Raw genomic sequence first — 26211 nt, forward strand, 5'->3', positions numbered from 1 at the left:
TTGTAACCTTGATATAATTGTATGACCTTTACTTTGTAATTTTTTTTCACGGTCAGGTAATTCTAAGATGTATGGGTGTAGTTTCATGACTCTACGACTTCCGGTTCTGGCCTTTTGTTATTGCATCATATTGTAATAATCATTTGGCTCAAAATGAGCTCCAGAATTGAATTGCCCAAATCGTTTTAAAATTTTGTTGTTTACGTTCTGCAAATTATTATACAGTTTTCAGATTTGAGATATTTTGTCTCGTTTCGAATCTATTAAAATTTTAGTTTTTCAGAGCGGGTTATATATTTTAAAATTCATAACAGACACACAAATGGTCATTGCACAGAATGAAAGATCTGCTCAAGTACGACCGTTTGACACAATATCAAAGACCAAAAATATTAAAAACAACTATACTACAGCAACCTAAAATTTTCATATTTTCCAATGGTTTGATATATTTCATCAATACCTATCTATAGATTTGATATTGCATCATTTTTTCCAACTTCGTCGCAGGGGGTCATGTATTATATCATTTTGAAGGTCTAATTGAACACATTTAAAAAATCAGAGTTGCAACAATGATAAGTCATACATTTTCAAAGAGAAGGGTCATTAAGTGCAAAAACTTAAAAATCTTAGAGGGTAAGGTTGTTGCATATTAAATGAAAGGTCTTAAAGCGTATATCCGGACTATCGATGTTTTGTCTTGAAATAAATGAGTTGGGTGAGGTCAATAAGTGCAAAGCTTAAGTTGTTTATAAAGTTAGGTTGCCGCATATCAAATTAAAGGTCATAATGTGTACATCTCAAATTTCACTTTTTTTACACAAAAAAAAAAAAAACGAGTTGAGGTTAATAAGTGCAAAATTCTAAAAGTTCACAGAAAGTAGAGGTGTTGTATATCTAACGAAAGGTCGTCAAGTTTACATTACAAAAATCATGATGGAAACATCGACAGTTGCATTTGAGAAGGTCACCAAGTGCAAAAATTAAACTGTTGTAGAAGTTTAGCATTTTATGTATCAAACAAAATGTCTCAATATGTATATTACAAAGAGAAAGTTTTCAAGGGAAAGACCTTTCAACAATTGTTTAACAAGCAATTGACAAAGTTATTCGTTTTTGTTCTTGATAAATTTCATTCAGTCTTTATATAGTTTCTCATCCATTAGTTGAAATCCTTAAATATGTAAAGATATATCCAGAGATGAATCAAACAATGTAGACCTTGATAATACTATTCACTAACATATTACTTCAAGAACAATACTTATGTTATTTCCATCTGTTATAATAGAATTTCTGATGTAAAGACTAAGTATTTATTTTAGACGATTTCTTTTTTCGAATGTTTTGGAATTCGGCTTCTGTTACAATACAATACATTTTGGAACAAATGTTACTTTTGTACTACTTCCAACCCTAAAATAATTTTAAGACACTGTTAATGCAACTATCTGGCACCCTGCAACATTTGTACCATATATGAAATGCTTACCTGTATAACTTACGAGCCATTATCCAATTCGGTGTTTATTGTTTAAAATTTGATTTCAAAATCCCTTCGATGCTTCTACATGCAAAAATACTGATTGGATTGTTGGGGTTTAACGCCCGAGCAGCAATATTTCAGCGATATTCAGGCGATGAACATATAAAGGATGATACAATGAACATGAATGAATGATGAAATGAAACAAGGGATGGGACACAAGGATAATAGGGTCGAAAAAGTTTGATTGCCAATAGAACAAGGTGGATGGGTAATGTCGGGCAATTTAGCCTCCTGTGGCGGAGCACAAAGGTTCCTACTCCTATCGAATACCACAGCAGGGTTTTTTTAATATGCGAGGAACGTGGCATCTTTCCCAACACGGTGCACCACTATGGTTTGCGGTCAGGTTTTCCGTATTAGTGCCTGACAGCCCCATCATGTAACATGCAAGGGGTACCCTATTCCACCACCTGGGGCACACATTCCAGTTGACAAGCAAAAATAAAGTTATATCAAACATCTATGTTACAATAACCAGCGACGTAAAAATATGGATTGGAAACAAATTGATTTTACTGATCTTTTTGTAATTATCCGTTGGATTTACTTCGTGTCAAGTAATTACAGCCTTGTTTGCTAAACGACATATGGTATACTTGACCTCTTAGATACAAATAATGTTACGCCAATGAAATTAGTATTTTCTACCACCAGACTCATGGTATTTTTGGAAATATAAAAGTATCGGCTAGTTAATTATCGGCCTTTTGGACCATTTTTACGAGACGATTGGGAATAGAAGAGTGACTCGGGATTTTTAAAATTTTGAACGCCAAAAAGAAAACAATATATAATCACGTGTTTTCACACTGAATTTTACTTTATCTGAAAAATAAATGACATCACAATGCAAATGTACATTGTTTAGGTAATGTTCTTGGGGAAAAGTACAAGTTTGAATTCGAATCTGATATTAAAGGAAACGTGAAGTTTACACTTTTGTAAACAAGATGTGTACGGGAACAAAGGCAACGCTTTAGCAGTAACAGCATAATATAACAACAATTATCGAAATAGGAAGAAAATAAAATCAAAGCTAACGTTAAATGCAAGCAGACTATACTCGTACTTTATCTATATTAGCTCGGAAGACTGATGGGCGGAAAGAGTTGATCATTTGATTTAATTTTATGAATAAATGAAATGGTCGTGACATTAAGATACAAATATTTAATTCGGTTAGATAGATAACAATGGAAAACATATGAAGTGTGGGTACCGGTCGTTAAACGGAACTTACTTATAATCCCAAAAGAATAAAAACTTTCAACATATCATTTATAACATTAATTAATATTACGTTGGGCAAATTTGACGTTCGTGGAATACGAACGACTTTTACTATGTTTTTCTTTATCGTGATATGATAAACAACATCGGTTTAAACTCCAATCAAATTGCAGTATGAAGATACAAAGTTGCCATCTGGTAAGTTAAAATCAGTATTAAGCCGCTTTTCAACTACAGTGGAAGGTAATTTCTCTATATGAAACAAAGAAATCATATCAGTGCAGTATTTCATACGAATTAGTTGCATCGTTCAATACAAAAAATAACAATAATTCCAAAATTGTATTTTTTCGGTGTGCTTTTCACGTATTTAAAACAGTAGGTACACACCAGCAGCATTAAAGCCGAATACGTAGAAAGGTCAAGATTCAGAAATAAAGTTATAACAAGAAGTGAACAAAAAACCAAATCTGTTCAAATAGGAAGCCAAATGCAGCGCCAATCAATTCAGTATGTCAAAAGAGCTACGTTTTTGTAGTTATCATGTTTGGAACACGGAAGGAATAACCCTTCATTCTTGAAGAGAATTTCGAAATTATTGTTGAGCTACTGTATGCTTATTTAAGTAATGTGTCATAGACAGGGGCATCTTACATAATGCCAAAGACAACTTGTGCCTTTGATATTTTAGTTATAACATTTTAAGTGAAGTTGTGTAAATAAACATACAATGTCAGATCGTTATTTAATCATCGAATGTTTGCTCCATAACTTTGTAATCTTGTTTGAGTAAGTAATAATTATGTAATATAATTGATTTTACAATATTCCCTTTGACTTTTTTGTTTGAAGTTGCGTACAGTTCCATCTTTATCACCGTTTAATTACATGAAGAATGTACACATTTTACAATTAAATCAGTTTTTAATAAACAATACTAAGTATTGTAACTATGCATATTACAATGATTATTTCGAAATAATTTGAAAACATAACTAGTTTCAATTACTGTTGATACTAAATCAAAACGTCAACTGTTAAACGAATTGCGTTATCACAATTTCTTTTCTCTATTACTGTCAACATAAAGTGTTAAAACACTTGAAGTGTAATTCATGTATGCATGTGCCTGTAATTTTTAGTTTTTGTCCTAAAACAATAATCATAAAAACAACAACTCCACTCCTAAACAAACCATTTGCCATTAACACAACTTCTCTTTTCAAGATGATATCAAAAGTCTGCGTAATCAAAGCACTGTCCAAAAATATATTACCCAATTTTCGTCAACTTTCTGTGTTAAGCATAATTCTAAGTCTTTATTTATGCTTTTTCAAAACACATGTGGGTGTTCAAAATCGGCCAAAATTTACAGTATTTAAAGCATAATTTGAAGCTTTTATGAAAATTCAATACTTTTTTACATTTCAATGTCATGAAAACACGGTAAATCAGTTCCTATATTGGTGAAGTCATTAAATGTACACTAATTTTCCTTCCCCGTCTTTGTCAGGAAGTAGAGATTACTTAACAAATGGATTTCTTCCATAGGAAAGACGATTCATATTCAGCACAAGGGATTATTGTTTGCTTGATTACTTATACAGTCTTTTAATTCGCATCAATATGTTTCAATCAAAGAATATAACAATACGCTTGACGTCCATATTGGAATTATTCATACAACCGGAAGCGACAGAGAGCGCTGATTAAGAGGAAAATAGTGGTGACTTTCATTTTGACAAATGATTTCCCTTGCATCTAGTTGTTAAAGATGTTTGTTTCTGTTTTTACTGTTCTCCGAGAAGACAATTGACTGAAATGCAGTGTTCGTGTCACTCTTCCTTTTTCACAGTATACCCAAAACAAGCATTGATGTATAAGTTGACATGAAATAAAAAAATCCGTTATGAATGTTGTCCTCTTTTTCTGTTTCTTCAGACCCGGATGTCTGTTTATGATCTCTTTGACTAACTGAACGACATGATTTATTCTAATAACACGCACAATTCGTAAAAACTATGCCCTATTTCGTGATAAATCATCTCAGTTAATCAATTTTCTACACAAAGAACACATACCTTTTTTCAGTTTTCTTTGATATTACGTAACATCGGCGATAAAATCGGTGTCATATCAGCTGCTGTCTCAATTCTTTGTATAATCATAATAATTTTCTGAGTACTATATCACTTAGGAAGGTATAGAAAGTGGAACAGCTCTTAGGTACAAAAAGATATTACCCAATTTTCGTCAACTTTCTGTGTTAAGCATAATTCTAAGTCTTTATTTATGCTTTTTCAAAACACATGTGGGTGTTAAAAAATCGGTCCAATTTTACAGTATTTAAAACATAATTTGAAGTTTTTATGAAAATTCAATATTTTTTTACATTTCAATGTCATGAATACACGGTAAATCAGTTCCTATATTGGTGAAGTCATTAAATGTACACTAATTTTCCTTCCCCGTCTTTGTCAGGAAGTAGAGATTACTTAACAAATGGATTTCTTCCATAGGAAAGACGATTCATATTCAGCACAAGGGATTACACGCTCAATTCGTAAAAAAATATGTCCTATTTTGTGATAAATCATCTCAGTTAATCAATTTTCTACAAAAAAGAACACATACCTTTTTTCAGTTTTCTTTGATATTACGTAACATCGGCGATAAAATCGGTGTCATATCAGCTGCTGTCTCAATTCTTTGTATAATCATAATAATTTTCTGAGTACTATATCACTTAGGAAGGTATAGAAAGTGGAACAGCTCTTAGGTACAGAGAAGTCACATTAAATAATGTTAAGGTAATTAGTAGATATATCTATTATAGGAAATAAACTTTTATGTATGAGCATATTGCATGGATAACAAAAAATATGTAAGACTTTGAAACTGTTTCAATCCCAGTTTGATTTAGATTTTGTCCATTTGCGTTGCGTTTATAGGTAATAATTTGAGATTGGACACTTTCATAATAATTGATTCCGTGTATAGTGATTCACGGTACCATATGACTACCCTGACATTTTCAGATCATCAATCAGAGTCAATTTATTCAATTTACGAAACAAATGCATTCAGTTTTTATGTTACGGAGTTTTGTCTCCAAATCAATTGTTTTTTAATTCAAGACAGAGGACATGTTGTCGCTCGTACTGCATAATGTTTGATATGACTTTAACAAACACTTTTAACCAGCGAAGCGTGAAGTCTCCAACCAAATGACAACGCAATTAACATTGAAGACAATGTGTCGCTGATAACTCATGACATTACTAATGCATCTTTTCACATCAATAAAAGTACTTTCATTTTGTCTCATGGTTTACTGAAAACAGAAACAAAGCAAAAATACTGCAGCACAAATAAAAGGAACACCAATAGATATCGATGCATAAAAAAATCGGGAGCATATAAATTGAGGACACACAAAGCAAACAAAACGAAATATATAAATGAAAGACACATAAGGACGAGAAGTGAAAATATTATTGCTACATGTATCTTCATATCCTATAACAAAAACTCCGTTCTTTATTTTCACTGATAAAATCCATTGTACAAATGTATATTAAAACTATTTCATTCTTTAGTGGACACATTGTAGACTGTACATAGAAAATTATGGTTAATTTAAAAAGCAATTCCTTTGAGTAATTTGGGAATAGAATGCTTAAATTTTGTTTCCATATGAACACTACGAACATAAGTACCTAGTTACAATTTGTTTCTTTGTCTCTGGTAAATTGATAAAATATTAGGGAATGAACTTAATACACTTTGTATCGGATATAACATTTCATAAAGTAGCGTTTGTTTTATTTCATGATTATTGCAGTTTTGAAATATTGTAAAACTCAATTGGAGTCAGTAATTTTGCAATTAGGAAAAAGATTAAGAAAATGAGGTATTTTGAAAGAGGGTGATATGGGATTGAAGATAAGGTGATTGCAAATGGAGAAAATTATTTGCCATCGTTCGTCCCATTCAACATTTGTAAACTAACCATGATCAAATGATCATGTTTATGTTTTTTGCCAATTACAGTGTTTAATGATGTGATCTAATTTGTTTATTGACATTCCATACCATCTATCAAAATGTATCCATGCATTATAAAAACCAGTTGGATATTATTCATACCAATAAAGCATTGGATTTCCTAAGGAATGGCAGCTTAATTTGAAATTGAAGACTAGTTTCAGAAAGATTTGTTATCAAGTGGAGCAATTGGCATACAAGGTTGCGTATATGATGCAACATATCTAAATATCTGTACAACGTAGTTATTATTTGAGATTTTTTCCAGTTTTCAAGGCATGCTATATCGCAAGTTCCGAACTATCGTCTAACGTTCGAAAATCACTCTTGACGTTGCAGCCAGCCCTCTAGAAAATCATAAAATCTTGCGAAGTCGGGGATTTTACGAGACGTTATCCGATAGTCATACAACGTTTTATTTGACGAGTGTTCGATAATTTCGAAAGGCAGCGGTTAGTAAGAGACGGAACGGACGTCTACCCTGCATGGAGCTTGGATACATCTATGTAATCGTGTTTTATTATTTTAAATTTTTAAAGCAAAAGCATTCAAATTTAGTCACCAAATAAATGGCTTTTTAATTCAAGACAAAGGACAGTATTTCGCGCAGACTGTATGGTACTTAATATAATCTTTTCAAGGCAATGCAAACAGTTTTAACCATTGAAGCGTTCTGTCGCCAACAATAGGATAATGTAATTTACTTTGAAGACAATGTGTTACTGATAATTTAACAGAGTCCGCGTTGCTCATTTACTTATGTTTCAATGACGTGTAATTTAAGTTATTTCATGTTATTTGTTGTGTGTTCCTTTTTGCCTGTCTTGTTTTTATCCTTTGATTACATTCCTATGATCTTTCCTCGAAACGTTGTTTAATTTTTGGCAATATGATTGAAGGGTAAAATAACCATATAACAAAATTTTTGACTAGAAGAATTGCAAATAAATGATAAAAATAATACATAGCAATTTTGATCATGATATTTATTTTGCCAAAGTTGTACATTTAATAAAACCATACAATTACTCAAACTATAAGTTAAATAAAGATCATATTTTCATTCAAACGTGTTTTAAACAAGATGTGTGAAAAAGGCAGACATAGATTTGAGTATATTAACTTTATAACATTGAAAATATATCAAAATTTTATACATTATATTCCAATTTAAGGAACTATGTCTGAAGCTGATTCTAGGTACTATGAACTCCTTAAATCTACGATCCTGGTATGTTCATTCCTCACAAGACCAATAAACGCCTAAATAGGATCGCATTTTGATTAATATGTCTGCAGGCCCTAAATCCGCTTATTAACCTATATACTACATACTGGGTTAGCAAATTAATACTGGGACGACAGTATGGCATATGTAGATGTAAGGATTATAGATTTATATTAAAGCATCATTTGTTCTATATTACTTCACATTGGAATTTTTTTTTCAAAATTAGCTGTACAAGTTAATAAAGAGTAAAATCCAAATATTTTTTGTCTTATTTATTTCATGCTTTTAACATAGAACTCCGTTGTAAAATAAATATCCAAGTGGTTATGATATTTAAATAAGGATTACAGTATGTGTGTTTGCAGGCTCGGTGAAATTGACAAATTAGGAAGGAAATCATGCCCTAATTACAAAATTTCAACAGGGATGATCGGACATGTAACTGATGGGATGATTGTGCATCGAGATAATCTTTGACAGTTGATGTTATTGAACGATATCAATGCCAAAAGAGCTTTGTAATAATAATAATATATATATATATATATATATAACGTCTAAGAATGTGACGACTCTATTCGCTACACTGCTCCATCGGATCAAATTGATAAAGGGAAGATAACGTTAACTTATAGAAGGGTCTGAAAATTTCCCAACGATGTTAGAACTGTCAAATTTGCTTCGCAAATTTTTGGTCGTTCCCTCCGCGGGACTCGGACTCGTACCGCTGTGACATCTATGGCAACACCGCCTGCACTAAGTCCAGCGCCCTAGACCACTCGACCAGCTAAGCTATATTAAAATATAGCTTTCCCTGGCCGGGTCATTCCTCCTCGTAGGATTAATCTAGGGCTGTAACTTAGTACACGATGTATGGTAGTACGGGACAGTTCATCTAGGTGTTATTACACATAAAACCGTTTCCACAAATGAATGTTGTTAATGAAAATTGAAATTTGAACAAATCGTAAATGAAAGTGAATCTCAATCTTAAAATGACATTTCAAAAAATGACAGAAAAATACGGGTTGCTATAAAAGGAATGGAATAAAATATTTAATGAGTCTCTAAAACATTGAAATAATATTCATTTAGTATCTTTACATGTACAAACGTTTTTATCATTGCAATTCTTGCCCAATGTTCAGCTGGAACACATACCAATTTTATCAAGTGCAACTATTTCGGTATTTTCCTATTGTTCGATCCCGTCGTTCAATGTTATCTTTTCTTACTTTAAGAAAAGTGATGCGCCTTTTTTAAGCGCAAATTTCTTATATTACTCAAAATGCCTCATTACAAATTCAAGAATGCTTTTCATATTCAAGCAGTAAAATGAATTATACACAATATGAATATTTTCGTCATTCCCATTCAATGTCAGTATTCTTTATATATGAAATGAAATTGTAAACAGATGCCGATGACTAGCATGCAACGAATCAGTAACTTTTATTTGTTTTTATAGTTACATTCTTTTTCATTTATGTCAACCACATTAGATTTTCAATCATAATTTTACAAAATATCTATAAATGCCAATGACAAATTGCGTCATACACGTTCTAAACACCACAATACGAAGTCAGTACTGTCATACTCGTCTTTATGATATCACTACCATTCATTTTGTTATGACTTTTGTCTTTTTGTATATTGATTTAAGTATTTACATTATTTCTAGGGTAACAATAGATGTAAATGGTTAACCGTTAGAAGGGCTATTTATGATTACAAAGACTCTTTTTTCACATGTTTAATCAAAGGTAGGAAAAGTAGTAAATACAAGCGTCTCACGTAAGAAAACAGTAGTAATTAAGATAGTGCCAACGTCTGAACGGAAAATAATGTCGATACCAGATTCGATCTGATTATTATACCAGCAACTATGACATAATGTAAGACTGCGTTATCGTAAACGATTGTTTTGTATCTAGAGAAAATAAACTTTGATTTCTATTTCTTACAGGGAGGTTTTACGCTTTGAAAGTTATTAATCAACCGAATTATCTGGATATAAATACTGTGAATGTGAGTATGTTTTGATATTAAATGACTTTTGATATTTTTTTATCATTTACAAACAAAAATTAAAACAAAAATGACTTTCTTCATAACTTATGCTATCTTTTGAAATTTCCACTTATATTTTTCGTTCTACATCAACCGTTCTTGCTTATCGGATTCAATGTCATAAATTGGAATTCATTTACTGAAATGGGTATATGTTTGCAGGAAACACATCTTAAAAGTATAAAATATGTATTTCTTATGTTAATCTTTGACATGATAAGTTCTTATTTGTTCAAAATGCGAGAGGTTAAAATAATAACTGTTAAAGACATACTTAATATTTTTGAAGAAAAAAGCATTTATGAGTTTGAATGATTTAACAATTGTACAATTTTAAATTAAAAATAACAATTACTCTAATAAACATTAACAAACGACTCAAATGACAAAGAATATCGCCATTATCGAAATTAGAACTGTTTCTGGACTGACTTGAAATCCATGGCTATATTCTTAGCGATTTTTTAAAACTTACAAGCACAGTACTTGAATTGTTAAACTTCCTGCTCTATAGTGCAGTGTATATATATTCTTTAAGCAATGAAATGGGGAAATGCCCATTAAACAATGATTTCATTTTTAATTGAAAAATACAACAATGCAAGTCAAACTTTCAATACGGGCAGCAGTAATTATTAAAGCCACTCAATTCAGAACTGCCAAATAAAACAAAATATACTTCACGGTGACCTTAAAGACATGTTTATTCTACTCACCATTTATTACATAAAAATTACAATAGATTGAATTTGAAAACTTTAAGATTTGTAAAATATTCCATTTTATGCAAGATTTGCTACCAATACAGGTTTATTGTGAGATCTTTCTCACCCAAGCACCATAGAGTCAGAATAATGTGGTAAGAATACACTTTTTTTTATATAAAAATAGCGCAAAAGTAAAGACCGACGGACATAAAAGTTTATAAAGGATGGTGGAATAATCAGGCGTTGGATATGATAAAATTACTATATGTACTTGTAGAACGATGATAACAAAACAAGCCTCCATCTAAAGTTAATAATACGTTATTTAATGTATTAACCTTTTATTGGACAACGAATGCATTTTTCTCAGTAATGCGTTGCGATATAATTCCGTTATTCTATCATGACGAATGTTGATCGCCTGTTCAGTATTGAAAAGCAATAACGGTCGGGATATGATGGGAGTTACGATGTAATTTATTGCTAGAAATGAGTATAGGCAAGGCGATAAACTATTGTTATTTCCCGCGAAAACAGAAGGTTTTCGTAATCTAATATGATAGAAGTTTTTTTTCAGAGTTCAAATTGGCGTACTAACTTAGTACTGTTTAGATTTCACTCGTCCAAAAACTGTCAAGATTTAACCTCTTCTACCTATATACATGGATATGTGTTTAAGTCTTAATAAAAATAGCGTTTGAAATGATTTAAATCTTTTTTTACAAAAAGGGTTCTCATGAAAAGTATATTTCACAGACTTACTGTTCCGGAAATGGATTCGCCAAGATCCATGGGAATTGCTGATTCGAAACTTCATGCCTTTCACTCTTTTCACCCCTTGCCAAAGCTTCCAGGCTTTAGTGATGTCCTTTTGTTGTTTTTTATGTATTATTTCGGTTATTTCATGTTTTTTGTTGTGTGTGTCTGTTTTCCATGTCTTGCCATTGTCCTTGGATCACATTAATTTGATATTCGCTAGATTACCTTGATTACTCTATCATGAAACAAAGTACAATTGCGTGCATTTCAAGATCACATACAGTTTTCTCCATTAGTCTGTTGAAGTACTTAGATAAAAAAGACATGCCACAATACGTGGAAAGAGCCAAATATTTTTTTTATCCCATAACATTTCATGATATCGTATTAGATATATTTGTTTTATATTAATCAATCATTATCATTATCATAATTTACCCCTGTAATTGTCATTGTTTTGGCTTTGTCAATAAACAGATACCAAAACAACCAGCACCTACAAAATCGTATCAGAATTTTTTTGCCTATTTGAAGTTTATGTTATTTCTTGTTGATATTGTTTAAAAACGTTAACTCATAAAGAGCAAATTGCTTGAATATATATACCTCTTGAAATGTAAAACATTCTACATTGACCGTATGCGAACCGTTTAAGCGTAACACGACAGGAGCAAAACGCATTTTATTTAAAAAAGAGACACGGTATCACATCATATTAAAACAATTTTTGCAATCAGAAAAAAATAGATTAATATGATTTCTATTTCATTTTTATATTCTCAAAAAGATTGAACTCTTTATAAGGAACATTATGCTCACTTCCAAAAATGTGGTTAAAATTATCTTCATCCATAAAAAATGTTCAGGAAAACTGCAACGATTACCGTTTGCGACAAACATACCATGAACTAACTTTCACAGTCCGGCCTGTTTATTCCCTTTTTCATTATGACAATAATTCATCCTTTGAAGACCGACTTGCATGTAAATTCTTATTCATTTTACCGTCAACCATCAAAGTATTATAAGACTGGAGACACAAGATCATTGATACAATATCAGTAGTATACATTCCTCAATGGTATGTAAATTTTATTCATTACGAAACATAGATTTATTCTGTTGTTACATTCAGGAGCATTAGGGATGTTTTTATAGAAAAACTATCTCTCAGTAATAAGACCTGAATTCCTTGCATTCAGAAACCTCTTTTCCAGACAGTGTTCTAATGTTCTCTGGTTCATTTAAATGAGTTGGGACTCACTCAGAATGATGAATTGCCAAATGATTTTTGAAACACCATCTAATGGAATCAGAGGTTATTACATGCCTTTTACCAAATTACATTAATTTACAAAAGGGATGTTTCATATACAATACTGGTAGATACATTTATAAACAAAATATGTACTTCTGTGACATGGGAAATTTTTAGGATGTGACAATCAATCAACTTTCGCACTGTTTTGAGATTGCGATGGTTCTTACAATTTGACAATTTTAACGTTTCGAAAAAAATTTATTATCGACAATTAAAGATATAAATAAAATATCCGCGAAAATGTCCGATATTAGTGTGAAACGCTGTATATATTACTATGTTAATGTTTACAGAAACATGCTCTCTTCGATATTGAAAACCTAAGAACAGCATTTTATGAATTTTAAATGATGAAATATGATGAACATTAAATAAAATATAATTTAATGTAACGTCCATGCGTTACAAAAAGTACATTTCGATAGAAGTAAATCTGACATTGTCATCACTATAGTATTGTCTTTCATGAAGGTAATAATAACAAAATAACAGTGTGATCAATGCATTAAAATAATATTCCTGTAAATACTTTCAACTTTTGTTAATCAATTTGGAAAAATACATAGTTTTCTATTCTCGAAATATATGTTTTTAAATTGCTCACGTTAAAAGATCTTCTAAATATGGAATATTATTATTCTACTCGCAATGATATAAAGACCACAATTTTTGCTGTATGAAACTACATGACCGTCTTGCTCGCCTATTTTTGAATATATTTACGTATCATATTTGCTTCACGAATGCAAGACGCTATTGATCGTCTTTTAATCGGTAATTTGTGCATATTGAACTTTCATTACAATTTTACAACAAATATTTTATAATATAAAAACCCCTTGCATTTTAATGTGAAACCATGTACACTTTCATTGGCATGCCTGTCAATATAAGTTCGAAACTTCCTTGTTATAAAATATAATAAGCCCAATCCGACGATACCGCGGTAATTTGTTGAGTTTGTGATGCCGTTCATGTTTTAATTGGTTCATATAACAAATCGTCTGTTGAGGTTGATTACTGCTAGGGTAAAACAACATATGGTGATTAAGCAAAAGTGATTTTTCATTTTGGAGATGTAATTAATTATAGTCAAGACTACAGCATTTCACGCTTACAACCTAAACACGGCCTTTCTTAACATACTACCTATTTCTCAACTTGCCTCGTATATTTTAAATGGCAACATCATCATGAAGATCATTATTGCCGGGGTCAATTTCAAATATTTTAAATAATTAAGTTATTAAGGCACAATGCTTTGTCTTATAGTTCTCCATGATTGAAAAGCATGCATGCATTTCCATTTTTATGAATCTTCAATCACAGTGTTTTGTATATTTCTTCTGTCCGATGGACCCTGAATAGTCGTCAAGACACTTAATTTTCAAGTAAACTTAATTTCGTATTTAATTTTCTACGCTTGTAACTTTTAATTTTTTTCTTTAATTTTGGTTTAAATCAAACGTATTTCGTAATTTACTTTAAGGAAACTGTACATTTTGTATGATAAATGTTCGATAGATTTTGATGAAATTAAAGAGGATGCACAACATATCACTGAAAATTCTCAGAAATGATTGACATAATAGTATGTTTTCTTTGTGATCTGACGACCTTATTGAATTTACAATTGACGTAATGGTTTAAAAAGTAAACAATGGAACCAAGTCTCCAGCCGAAATCAAAACAATATCATCAAGGGACACAGACTAAACAGGGAATACAGACACACTCAACAAAGAACATGAATTTACAAATGAATAAAAGTAAAATAGCATTTTGGACTCAACTGAAAATCGGGAGCATGAAGCAGCACTAAAATTCATGTTCATCTGCATCATGTCATATTCTGTAAGACTATTTCCTCATGTTTATTCTCACTGACATATGTTTACTTACTCCTGCTTAAATGCAGGATGTGATTTTGATGATAGAAAGAGTTGAGATCTAAAGGTCAGACAAAGGCCATTTATCAAATTTATGTTTTACAATGTAGCAAAGTTAATCAATACTGTGGCAGTTGGTGTTTGAATGTCGAGATAATTTTATTTATTTCTCTTTTGTGGTATTATACTTGGAGAGAACATATTTATGCTTAACGTATTGATTCCTTAATTGCAGTTTCCAAATTAAAAAAAAAAAAAAAAAAAATTCCTCATGTTTCAATGTTTAGAATATGTAAACAGAAACATTTTTTTTCATATTAAATCTACCTTATAAATCCGCTTTGTTTTTTTTATGAAACTGTTATCTCGGTGTAGAAGTTACGGCTTGCACTTTTGTCAAAAAAGTTTTTTTCGGAATGATAATGTTTCCAATTGTTTTCCTTAAATTATTTGCATTGCAGTCACAGTGTTCATGTTTTGCTTAAATTGATTAAAAGTGAAATAAAAGCATTGATCGTCAAAGGAATAGATTGAAGATGAAACATGTAGCTTTTCAGGTATTGGAATTTTTTAAAGGATTTCAAGTTAAAAGAACAGGATTTGTTATTAGTAGGGGATTTGCATATTTCAATTGATGTAATGTAGCTTGATATATTTGTCATAAAAATTTTGGAAGTTGGTCAAGTGGTTAAGAGAATGATACTATCAATATTTTGAACATTTTGACATAGGTAAATGGCATCAATACAGAAACTCTTTGATAAAGTTTGATATATAGAAAACAAAACATCAGCTCAAACACTACACAATAAGAAATGGAGAAAAGGTATAAGTTTAATAAAAAAGACTTTGAAAAGGCGAGATGAAAAGCCCAATTTAAACGTAGATATATATCACATTCTTTTCGTAGAAGGGATAGATCATTAATCAATGTAAGAAACATTCTCTGCTTCAATTTATCAAAGATCAAAGTCAATTAGCTTTTGTTTTAACCCTTAACATATGTTTATTGGTAATTGTATCACTGAGGGCAATTCTACCCAGACAGCCAAATGTCAGTAATAGTAGATGAGGAGTGTTTAGTGACTTGTTTACTACATCAGGATTCACACATTCACTAGAGGTCAATGATTTGAATTTGGTGCTGTCGTAGTTACAAGGAGAGTAAGGTATTAAAAACTTCACCATGGCAACAGTCTGTAGTTTGTTATTTCGACTTCCTCTGCACAGATCACTGGTTTTCATACCAATATATGTTTTCATCTGCTAGAAATAACAAAGCTTGCCAATATCAAGTAACACTTCGTCCCCGGATTTTAGTAGGGGCTCCATATACTGTTTCTTCTGGTCTGTATGTTGCATGTATGACTCGTTTTGGGTCTGTGGTCTCTTTATTTGGGGTGAAGTTGTCCACAAATTACCCTTCCTTTACATTATCATTTTGTTATGTACATAACACTACCATCTCAATGCAATTGATGTGAAAATGATAATCGTTAATTGGTTCACTTTGATGAATGTTTCTTTCATATTTCTTTTGTTTTCATTGAGTTCTTCCTTGTACAGTTTCCTCGATTTGTACGATGATCATATTGTTCTTATCAGGTAATATTTGCCTGGTAACATATGATTACCGTATGCTTGTGAAAAAAATATGTGGGAATCATGTCGATACTTTATCGTTTTTATCTACTTTTGAGACAGCTCTATTTTGTAATATCACACCGTGGACGATGTGATACGAAATATTCATATAAAACATCACCGTTGCAATCGGCTGTAGGGTCACGATTCTATTGCATTGTTTATAAAACCATATTGATTGAAAGTGACGTTTCTTACGTTGTTCTCCCGTAACATTAGGGGACAAACATTGACGAAACTGAAGATCGCTTCAATTCCCACCACGACAGATACTGAAAGTCAAGCGGCCAATATTTCAAAGGGATCGTCGAAGAAAAAAGGTTTTATTACTCGTGAAATTTTAAATACCTGATTCTCATTTGTTATGATGTTTAAACTAAATAACATGAGTTATTAAGCTTTCACTTAAATTTGTGATTCCACACTCGGTTTACGTTAAAGATACATGTTGCACTTTCTACCATTGTATTTAAACCGCTAAAATTGATAAACATTAGCAATTAGTTTTTAAACTTCAAAGAAATTAAAACATGTATATAAATCAGTGTTTTTCTTAATTTTTGTTGGTGATTTATCAAGAGACTATTGGGAAAACTTGATTATAAATCATATCAAATCAAGTACGATTCAACACCATAACAATTTAATGTTTTTGTCAATGAGAGATATAGTTAGATTAACACATGTCGAATATTAACGCTATAAAATTAACAATTTTCGATTTCAAAATGAAACAAATAAAATATGTTCTCGTCAACAGAAGCTACAACCTTCACGCTTTGTGAGATTTCGCAAACTATTTAAGTATATAGCTGTAAAAATCTACCATTAAATAACCCATCTTTTATCTGGTAGATAGGCCATTAGACTAATTAGATTTTCTTAAACGCCACAATACGCTCTTATAGCAGGAAGAAATCCTATCAGATAAATGTATTCTTTAAATGTATTCACCAGTGATTGACACTGTAATTACATTCGAAGGATTATTTTTATCTCGTTAATCTTTACTGGGTATATCAGCGCAGTTGACCTTTCGATTTTTAATGACTATCGCGTGTTACATCGAAAATATTTGAAATGGGAATAATTTCGATAAACCAAGAACAGAAATATGGATTGCAAGCAAGCTTATCTGTCTAGCCGTTTTTTAAGGTGAATTAAATGTTAGAATGGAAAGAAAAAAAACGCAATAAATGCATCAACATATAACCTTAATATTAAGTAGTAGTTCTCTCCGAGAGAAAAGAAAAATGCATTTCAAGTCAGTGATTCTCTTGATTGTGCATTTACCTGCTTTAGGCAATACTTAATCGTTCACATTCCTATAGCTATCTATAATTGGGAAAATATCATGTGAATCATTTTAATCCATAAGTGGACGTTAGAAAAAATAATTCCTTGCATATAGTGTTGTACAGTTTTACGAAGTGTGATAGTGTGTTTTATTTTGTTATTGTGTATTATTAGATTGCTCTCCCCCCCCTCTCTCTCTCTCTCTTTGTATATATACATATATATATAGGTCTGAAAAATTCCCAACTATGTTAGAACTGTCTAATTTGCGATGCAAATTGTGGTCGTTCCCTCCCCGGGACTCGAACTCGTACTGCTGTGACATCTATGGCAACACCGCCTGCACAAATTCCAGCGCCCTAGACCAATCGGCCAGCTAGGCCATTTAAAAATATGGCTTTCGCTGACCGGGTCATTCCTCCTCGTAGGATTAATCTAGGGCTGTAACTTAGTACACGATGTATGGTAGTACGGGACAGTTCATTTAGAAGTTAATATGTAGGATAGGGGATTTTGAGACGTTTGTATAATATTGATTTGTTGTGACATGCATCATTAATTTGATCCTCTACCCTACACATTAACATCTAAATGAACTGTCCCGTACTATCATACATCGTGTACTAAGTTACAGCCCTAGATTAATCCTACGAGGAGGAATGACCCGGCCAGCGAAAGCTATGTTTTTATATAGCCTAGCTGGCCGAGTGGCCTAGGGCGCTGGACTTTGCGCAAGCGGTGTTGCCATAGATGTCACAGCAGTACGAGTTCGAGTCCCGCGGAGGGAACGAATAAAATTTGCATCGCAAATTTGACAAATCTAGCATCGTTGGGAATTTTTCAGACCTTTCTACACGTTTATATATCTTCCCTGTATCAATTTGATCCGAGGGAGCAGTGTAGCAAATAGAGTCGTCACATTCTGAGACGTATATATATATATATATATATATATTGAATATATGTATATATATATTTATGTAATAATTGTAATTTTTCATTGTGTATTCTAATTTTAGCGGCTTATATCGTTAATAACACATGGTAGTTAACCATAGAATTTTGAACATGGACGATATAGGTGACGACAACGTACGACGCTGTTGGATTTCCATACTTTCGACTTTTTCCGTGTACTTTGGATATCTCCGTCTCATGGTTGAGTTGGTCGCACTGTCTTGATATTGTGATTGGCTTCTACTTTTTGGCGGTTTATTCTCCTCATGCAATTTAATTTTGGGTACTGGTTCTCATGTTGTCGTAGAGTTCACATCAAACCTTTAATTGCATTATTTTGGACATCACATTTTTTTAGATAGTTTCGAGTCAGGTATTTCATGGTCATGTGACTCCAATATCCAACTTATGATGTTTATGATGTAGGAAAACTTGCACCTTATGTGAGTGCCCCTTTTTATTATGGAACTTGATCAATAAATTGATTAAACCCTTACAGCGTTTCTTTGAAAGTCCACTGCAAAAAATTAGCGCTACCACAGACGTTTGTGGTATTAGCTTTCTATGCTGACGTGTGTGTAATGTTTAGTTCTTTTTTGTGTTTTTCGATTAATTTTTCATATAATGTCTTTTGGTTTTCTTGATATTATCTTACCAATAGATTTAATCTCGTTTATAGCTTTGACATTACTTCGTCTTAAAGTGGTTTTAGGTTGGCCTATACGAATCGATAATATTCACTCTATAGTTATTTCGGTGGAAAAAAAACTTAACCCGTTATGACACAGATGTAGAATAAATATTCTGCAATTGTCCAGGTTTTTGTTTCGTCTTAAGTTGCACTCCAGCTAAGAATTGTTTGAGTTACCATAGTAAACAGGAATTAACATTTGATTTTTCATATAACCCGTGTTTTTAGGAGATAAAAATTATATAGAGTGCACTGTGAAATTAAAAATTAAGGGAGATAACTCTGTAAATGACACCAAAATAAAATAGAAACTGTGGGATGTTGATTATCCTCTAAGAGCAGACAGATTGGAATGAATAATTACACATTTCATCATATATACCTATAAAACAACTCAATAACAAAATAAAAAATCTTCATGTGTAATCTTTTTTGGAGTATATCACATTTTTCAGATTTTGCATGATTCTGACAAAGAGTGTTTCTTAAATACAGTAGAATTCCATAATCAAAACTGCTGAGGAAAGCTTTACATGTCAATCTTCTTTCATGTTAATCATTTACTTCAACTGTTCAGCAAATCTTGTAAACGAGTTTGAGGCATTGGCCTTAGTAAAAAAAAAGTTACACAACGAAGAACTAAAACAATGGTATACGAGTTACATTTCAAGGGATTCAAGATATTGCTAATGCCACTTACCGTGCAATCCTCGTTTTCAAAAAAATACATCAAACAATGAAGCACTATATTTACTAAAAGCTCATTCAAGAATAAGGCAATAAACGAAAAATGAAATATCAGACATGTTTAAAGGATCCAACAACAACCAAATGTACCAGGGCATTTAATTAATACTTACTGACTACCAATTAGCTGAAAATATAGCACCTCTTATCATATCGCCATGGGAAATCCAAAGTCAATTTCTTACATAAATATTCATCAATGTATAATTAATGGCTTGTTACAATGCTCACATGATGTAGTTTACATTTTCGAAATAGTTTATACACCAATGGGAAACAACAGGTCCCATGAATGCAGATTAAATTGCAATAAAGAGAAACATCGAAACAACTATATTACGGTTTCAAATGTGATTACAATTTCTAAAAACAGTGGCCATCATTAACTCTCAACCAGACTACGTTCAATTTCAGTCGCCAAATTACACAATATTTTACAGGAGTGTTAACAAATCAGATTAACAGTCCGGGTCAAAAGAATGTAACTGTTCAAATTATTATTGCCTACTGATATTTCAAGCTTAGCCCAAAATTGATCCTCCAGAAAATCACAAAAATCATTTTCAATAAATTAAATATGTTACAAAAGGTTTCGATTTTATTACCTTGGTGGTATTTTTAATGATTATACAGTTAAGGTAACTATCCCTGTTTATAGTAGTGAACTCTATTCTATTTGTTATATTTGATATTTCAAGCTTAGCCCAAAATTGATCCTCCAGCAAATCACAAAAATCATTTTCAATAAATTAAATATGTTACAAAAGGTTTCGATTTTATCAACTTGGTGGTATTTTTAATGATTATACAGTTAAGGTAACTATCCCTGTTTATAGTAGTGAACTCTATTCTATTTGTTATATTTACGAGAAGATGAAAAACAAGCTGTAATTTTGTGTTTGTAGTGAATAGTGCGATGTGAACATTAAGGAAAATACATCAATATTAGTTCTGCAATTGCAGTAACTCAAAATATATTTGTGGTCACAGTACTAGCTCCAATGTTATAACAGGTAACTGAATGTTGTTATAACTGAGAGGATATACCATTTCTTCAAAATGGACCCAAGTAAAAAGGAATGTCCATGTTTTTATCTTAGTTTTCATATCAATAACGGTAAACTTAACACTAAAATTAACGATAAATAGGAAGCTTTTTTATTCTTAATTCATAACTATCCGTTTTGAGATGGTGACCTTCCGTTGTCATCTTCATATTCTGTTTATATATCACATTTAGTTCGATTTGCTCGTATTTGTAACAATGTTTTGGTTTAATCGAAAGAAATCTTTATATACTGAAAACGTATTAATTTTCGCTGTTTTTGCGGTGGGCTGAAAAGTACAAAAAATAGTAACCTTGGAATCGATTTTATATACGATGTATCGCTAATAAGTTTTTCGAATTGCAAAAGTTTAGAGCCGAGAACATGGTCACTTGACAAAATCTGGAACACGGTCACTCGACAGAATCTGAGAACATGGTCACTTGACAGAATCCGAGAACATGGTCACTTGACAGAATCCGGGAACATGGTCACTTGACAGAATCTGCAAAAATAAGCAACCGCAAAAATTAATAGGATTACAGAAACCGACAAACTTCTGCGCCTATGTATAATGTTGTTTTGATGCCAGCTGCATCCTGCCTGTTGTCTGAAGGTTACCTCGTCATTCATTGAAAGTACACGAGTGGCGTTAAGTGGCGTTTTTCATTCCTGTGGGTTTGTTGCCATATTCGACATATTTGACAAATTCCCCATATACATTCTTCGTTATATTTGAAGGCATTACTTACGGTCAATTGTCTACTTAACTCATAATTGACTTCTGGTCTTTATTTCTTAATTATGGTGGCAAAAATGTTTTTTTTTTCTGACCATGTTTTACCCTTTGTCAAAGTCTTTCAGAGATTTGTAATTAGATAGAGATCATATATCTGGTGGATTGGTTTATATTATATCAATAGATATCTATTAGAAGGATAGGGATATACTTAACGTTCTTGTCTATGTAAACAAGAGACATTATCAAATACACAATGAAATCTAGAATTTACAAAGGACTTATTCAGAATGCATTAATTTATAGTCCAATTAAATGCTGCGTGTCTGTATGGTATTCAAATTGCATGTTTATATATCCTTCAAAGCAGTAATTTACTAATACTAGTAATTTGAGATTAATATTATTCATCAATAATCAGCACGATCAAACATAACTTCATCTATATTGCTTTCGGGTACTATAATATATATTTATTGTAGGAGTGTGTTTTAATAAGAAATATCAATCATTATGAATAAATCATTAGAAGTCCAAATTTTATTAATCAAATTAAAATTCATCGACAAGTAAGTCACTTATCCATGTTATTTTAGTGACTGAGCTCAGTATTTTGGTTATAGGTTTCATAATCAGTGAAAGCTGAATTTAGCAAAATATCAAGTTAAGTTGATCAACATCACATAAACAAACCTCGGCGAGCTTATTATGATGTTTAGATGGGATAACGCGAGTGGATATTTTGCACGAGTTATGAAACATTTTTCTTTACGATTCTTTTTAAATATTTTGCCGCGTAATATTCGGCATCTGTCATGGCGGAATTTGTAGCAATCGTGGGTCTACGAAGTCCCCAATTGTAACTGGGGAACAGCATAAAAAGTTATAACGTCACTTTGGACCAGTCATGTTTTGTAAAAAATAATACCCAACCACACAACAACCAATCACAACGGCTAAATATCCAAGAATTAAATAAAACCACCAAAACATGAAGAATAAAAAGTATTGGATATTTCGAATGAAAACAGTACTTCAAATCGACTTTGACGTCGACGAAAAGCAATATCGGCAGTTTGAACGTCTCAACAGCACGTCACATCCCGCCTTATCGGTTTCAAGTGGATAATTTCCATGTCGACTTCAAAACTATCACTTTTCTATTTGTACCAGTATGTAATAATTTTAATATAATTGAAGGTATTTCATATCCACATTTTTTTTAGATTCTCATTTGTTTCTTAGCTAAAGAATCAGAAATGCAGAAATTTAAGAAATGCAAGCCTTTTTCCTTTCCTCTTTCGTCTACCACTGACCTGACTTTTTATGAGCAACTCGGCGGGTGTTTCTAGATAAAAAGAGGACGGTTACCTACCGGTGTACCTGGTCCATGCTCCCAGTTTTTAATGGAGTCCGAGTTGCTCATTTACTTTTTTTACTTTGTATGTATGATTTTAGTTACGTTATGTTCTTTGTTGTGTATGTCTGTTTTCCAAGTCTGGTCTTAGCAACCTAGTTGACGGTGTCCTTTGGGAAACACTAAACATTTATCTTAGCAAATTTAACTATTTTCACTCCGGTAAGTACCTAAATAGTTTTATAAAATGTTTTCAAATGTATAAAATCTCTTATCAATCAAATATTTGAATTTGAAGTATACTACTGTCCATTGCTCAAATTAGCCAGTAAACCAATATGTCTGTTTCGAGGGTTACGTCCTTTGCTTTAAAATTAAAAAAAAAAAAAAAACGAAGTCAAAGTCGTGAAAATGAAAAAAAAAAGTTCTTTTAGATATGTTCACGCTAACAGCTTATCCTTAATTTAATAAAACACAACTTAAATCCTTTAGTCAGTTATGTCTTGTTTACACAAGCAAGAGCAGGTTATGTAAAAACGAAAAACATTTTTATATTTTCCCAAAAACAGACTAGGCGCGTCCTTACCAGTTTTTGTTTCGAACAAATGATAACATACTTAATAGATAACTTAAGAATAACTCGTTTTTGTCTCTTAAAAGCGGTATGCAAACAATGGATGTTTGTGTCTTTCATAGTTTACTATAAATATAAAACAAAATAACTAATAAATGTGAAGTATGTAAAGGGGGGTCAACGTTCTCAAGGAAACTTTGGTTTTGTTTCTGAATATATATATATCAAATAGAATAACCGTCGTCATGCTTGTAACTTCCCTTCTGCTGATTAATACATATTTCACATAATGTCAAATACATATCGTTAAATGATTATTATAATTCGGTGAAATCTAGTCTAGCCGCAACCCTTGAGTGCAAAGTCTTGTAAACTATCAGGCAATGGTTGAAACAATAAAATATTCCCGAATTCTGCTCTCAGTTATTATTCGCACAGTTTAAGTCTATGTTACGGTGCAAGATATTAAAATTTAAGGGAGTGTTCATGGATTACCCATTCAATGAGATTAAATCTAATATAAGCTGCCTACACAGGCAAAATCATTTCATATGATTTTCACAAGAGTTTCACATGATTTTCACCTGAGTTGAGCAAATAAATTAAGTGAGAGTTCACGTGAAATTCGGGTGAATGGAGCCTTCACGTGAAATTCACACAAAATGTTCACACAAAATTCGTGTTTTGTGAATTTCACATGAAAATCATGTGAATTGTGCATGAAAATCATGTGAATTTCATGTGAATTTCACATGGATTTCACGTGAAGCTTGATTAACATGAGTTTCACGTGAAAAATATTTGCGGGTGTACATTAAATGATCTACCAAGTATTTATTAGAAGAGTCTCTTAAACATAGAAGAACAAAAGAAAAATTCATAGATAGTTCGAAATAAAACAAAAAAATAACCATTTTGCGGGGTTGATTTTGAAGTGCACAAACTCTCCTCAGATACTCAAAAGTTATGATTTGCTACGCTAGAGCAAGTACTAACTACTTTGATTTCCGTGAGCGCCATAAATATCTGCGTAACAGACTCCGGATTCAGGGGTATGGGGAAATGCCTCTTAAAAAGTCTTTTACCAAACTCATTTTTAGATAACAGTCTTTGCTTAGAAATACATTATTAGTACTCACGTTCTTCTAAACCAATGAGTAATATGATTGTTTCAGAGTGTTTTCAAGATTGAGTAAAGCGTTGAAATTTGATAAAAATAATCGATTCAAGTTCGGAATGGATCTAATAAAGGAAACAATTCTTATTAGAAATAACCGGAGCAAACTCTGTGCATGACAATAACAAATCAACATTCAATATATATTGACAAGTCATAAACATGATTTACTTGTGTGGAAGAGTAGTTTTATTCAAAACATAACAAAAGGCATTGAATATGACACAGAATCCCACCGGTTAGATTTATCGCTGTTGTAATTGTCTCCCTTTTCATACTTCCTATGGGACGCCATTTTATTTCAGTATTTGTACGTGTTGTCTTTCATGATATGATTGTTACAAATATCAGTAATGTGTTTAGGAAACTTGTCACCCGTAAAATTGGCATTACAGACAATTTGTACATTACCAAGTCCTGCACTTCTTTTCACGACAGTAATAAAACCTCTATAAAGTAAAAGATAAAATGGATCAGAATATTCTGTTAAATGGAAGGTACAATATATTTGCAAAACATGTATTATTTATGAAGTAAATTGTTTCATTTCTCTGAAGACACACCCGAAAGCGGCCGCAAACTGTTTCTATTGTTACCCTCTTTTTTTACGATATAAAGGACTAATAGCAATTGGTATCATTGGCAAAACAAATCTTACATTCCGAACTTTTATAAACATTACTATGACCCCTATTACAGTTTATCTTAAACATTAATTTCAAGAGCTATATTGGTAGATAATTACGGCCAAGGATTAAATGCACGAGGAACAACGCGATCCTAAATCTGAACTGATTAGAAATATTAGCTGTTCATTTCAAAGTCATCTCTGTATAAGTGGTTAAAGAATGTAATCTCAGAAATCAGAAATGTAAATCAGAATGGTTACTAAACGACACGAATATCCCAGATTATGACATCTCAACCGAACAGTAACAGACAACTTTCTGCAGGCAACAAGAGAACATTCCAGAAACCTCGGGATGGATAAATAGATTCTTTATGAAAAAAAAAAGAAAATGAACATTGTCCAATGAAGTAGACTACATTCCCAAGCAAGTTTTGACGTTCATGAGTTTGGGTTAGCTATATACTCTTTGGAGAGAACTCAATGGAACCAAGATTCTAGTGGAAAACAAAAGGATGCAATCCAGAGATAAAGACTAGTGGCAGA

General features: G+C 31.9%; 1 protein-coding gene across 2 annotated transcripts in view; it reads left to right on the top strand.

Annotated features, from left to right (window-relative positions):
• Positions 1-10018: 10018 nt before the first annotated feature.
• The window catches only part of LOC148603614 (5-hydroxytryptamine receptor-like), a 76420-nt gene continuing 60227 nt past the window's right edge, over positions 10019-26211 (top strand). For both annotated transcript variants that reach the window (XM_088551740.1, XM_088551742.1), the window contains exon 1: positions 10019-10091. The gene's annotated coding sequence lies outside the window, so the exon portion shown is untranslated. The remainder of the gene's footprint in view (positions 10092-26211) is intronic.

Source organism: Perna viridis, chromosome 11, assembly GCF_037379345.1.
Source record: "Perna viridis isolate PV_CMFRI_1.1 ecotype Kerala chromosome 11, ASM3737934v1, whole genome shotgun sequence".
Taxonomy (NCBI): Eukaryota; Metazoa; Mollusca; class Bivalvia; order Mytilida; family Mytilidae; genus Perna; species Perna viridis.